Consider the following 3384-nt stretch of genomic DNA (forward strand, 5'->3'; position numbering starts at 1 on the left):
CTGGCATGATAATAAAATTTGAAACTATTCAACATAGAAATGTTCATTGACAGTGGTACTATTTTGTGTTTATTGTTTAAATATTCAGTATGTAGGTAATTGTTGATTCACTAGAAGAACTGCAGCTATAAGAACTGCAGAGTGAGGAGTGGAGCATCATGTCTCATTTTAAAGAAAATTTATTACTGAAAATGGAAAAAAATGAACTAAGACGAGAAAAACGAAAGCAAAGAGAATTTTCCATTCAGATTTTTTCCCCATTAAAATTGTAAAAAGATGTTCTCTAAAGATGTTTTATATGTGTATCAGTTTTGCATCAAGTAGTGAATTCTATTGTATGCACAATGGTGCATGGATGCAAAGTGTTATATTTTCAGTATGGCCTGGGGTGGTGGGGCCCAGTGTGATATCTTTTCATGTGGCCCAAAATCCCTGTCAGCACCCATGATAAATATACACAAATATACACAGTGGATCTAAAAATATTCAGACCCCTTGACTTGGATTAGATTTTAAATTGATAAAATTGCTATTTGTACTCATCAATCTACACTAAATCACTCATAATGACAAATTAAAAACAGTTTTTTTAAATACAAAATCCAAAACTAAAACATTTTTCCACAAAAATACCATATGTCCTATAGTGCCCACCAATGCAGAGACCAGACAGGGTATCACCTATTTCCACTGCAACAGTGACTCTAGTCTGGTCGAAGTGCTGACAAAAGTATTGAAAAAACTGAGAGAACAGCATGGCCTGTGTCTTGGAGCTCTTACTCATAAGAAATGTCTGCTAGCCTGAGGTCCTCCTCGACCAGCTAAGGTGGCATCCAGCCAGCAGAGGTTGCCTAAAAACACTGGGAAATCGACTGTAATCAAACTGGGACAGTGCATGAAACAATTAGCTCAGAGTAAAGCTAAAATATGAATCCACACATGTATTGTTGGTAGATGTTAGATGTGTATTTGGAGGTTAGTTAGGATTTTTTTTTCTGAGGTCTCAGTACATTATGACCACCAGATGTCACCATACACAAAAATGTCACAAATGCTCACAGAGGTTCCTGCATAGTTTAGCTTCATAAAGCTAACAAGATATTCCATCATTAACATTTTTAAATGTAAATACATTTTAATAGTTTTTAGGGATTTACATTTTAAAATGTGGCCCCCCTCCCAATAATTGGTAAACTTTTATGCACATTTAATCATTAACATGACAAACTATCAGAAGCACCTGCGGCTAAAAATAACTGCTTTTTCTGGAATCCTGCTTTCTTTCCCTATTTAGCTTTTAATAGCTCTTTTGAAACCTGCTCCTAACACATGATTTGTAGCTTCGAAGTCTGAAACTCTGACAACCTTTAACTTTGTGGGTTGGTGTGTAAACATGAATAAATGTGTTACTGATCAAGTGAGAATCTGAACTGCTAATGGTTGATCTCACACTGTGCCATCATATTTCAAAACCAACATATTTCCTTTTACACTCATATTTTCCATAAACACTTTTTCTACCGGAGACTAAAATATCCATAATCTAAATATAATCAACACACCAAATTAATACTTACAAGCTTGGAGACCAAATACAGGCTGTGGGGTTCGTTTCCCAGATAACAACAGGAAATTCAATTTGAAGTTCAGGTTTAAGAAACAGCTGAAATGTATCACATATGCAGCATGGACTCTGGGTGTCACAGTACCTGACCTGTGTTGGTGATGCAACATTTCTATACATCTTTAAATTGTGAGAATCATTACTGTAGAAATAACGAGAGATGTCAGCATTTTTTGGTTTCTCTGAACTGCCCCCGCTCTTGTGCATAATATAGCTGAACCAGCAGTTTCTGATAGTTCCCCGTCTGTTCTATTTCCGAGAGCTGGTTTGTCACAGATGGCTGGAGCACCCTGTCATATTGTGACATCCAGTTCTCACTTCTGCACTATCCCAGTTCTATCCACTTTCTCCGTTTCGGGTTGCAGATGTATCACTTCTTACGCAGTTTCTACTAATTTGTTTATTTTTAATTGTCCTCTTTTTGTTAGTGACTTTTTGGTCACAGTATTGCTGATTAAATATTTAAGGTTTTGATTTCCATTCTTGCAGGTGTGTGTGTGATTTGCCTTGCTCTTTCTATGTACTGTAATATATTTTTTGAACTATATTGCACTTAATTTTCATGTTGTAATGCTGCTTTATCCTGGTCACCTCAGATGGGACATCAATAAATTGCGGGGCCTTGGCTGCACCCAAGACATAGCCAATAATGTATGTAGACACACGACCAGCTGATAGCACCAATGGGGATTTAAACCAATCGTCTTCAAAATGCATTGAAAACTACTATTTGTTTCATTATTTTCATTTTACAATAAAATAATTATTTATAACTATAGTAAAATTATTAAATGAAAAACATTGTCTATATAGTCAAATTAAAATTTTTATAGGCAAAAAAAGCACATTTAGTTAAATAAACCTCACCATTTTTCAAGTCTTGTTTAAACACTGCCAGTCAAATTGCATGTTATAAAACTGTTTGTCTAAAACTGAGTTAATACATTCTTTGTGGTAAACAAACCTTTGCACATTCTTATGCACAATTTGAATTGCTAAATAAAATGTGCAAAATATAATATTGGTTATATATGGTAATTTCAGCAAATAAATGTCTCACTAACGTCCAAGTATGCCAACATTTATTATGCATTTATTAAAAAAAAAACCCCCAAAACATCAGTATTATAAAACTGGTTAATGTCCTGTAGAACGTAGATTTTCAGTCAGTTAAACTATTCGGTACAGATATCGCAAAACTTATAAATGAAATTCAAATATAGACAAAACAGCATATGAACCTTCTTCTTAAGCCTGCTTTGGCACAGTTTTCCATGTTTTGGTGTACTTTGAGTTCAGTGTGCTAAATCTGTATTTAATTTCAGTATTTTTGCCTCAGATAAGTAAAAAAACAAAGTTTGCATGTTTGACACTGACAGGCAATCATGCAATCTGGAGAATAATTAGATCAACATCTACTTCATGCACTCATGTCCCTTTGGTTGATTGGACCGCAAAGGTAACAGACGTCACCAGTGATGTAAATGGAAATGGAGGCCTATTCACAGAAAAAAAAAAAAAGTACATGTTGTCCCACTGTAAGTCCATAGGCTATTAATGAAAGCATTAATCATCACATTTCTGCTTCATCTGTGAGCTCACGTCCACATACCTCTAATCTAAAACACATTGCACTTGGAAACCAGCCACTTAAATTTCCTTTCACTGACCCTCAAAAACAATTATTTATAAAACAACAAATAATCGTGCAGCTATGTGAACAGTGCGTGAGTGACAGAGTGTGAAGAGTGGGAGAGGGC

The sequence above is a fragment of the Trichomycterus rosablanca genome, chromosome 11, assembly GCF_030014385.1.
Source record: "Trichomycterus rosablanca isolate fTriRos1 chromosome 11, fTriRos1.hap1, whole genome shotgun sequence".
Classification (NCBI taxonomy): domain Eukaryota; kingdom Metazoa; phylum Chordata; class Actinopteri; order Siluriformes; family Trichomycteridae; genus Trichomycterus; species Trichomycterus rosablanca.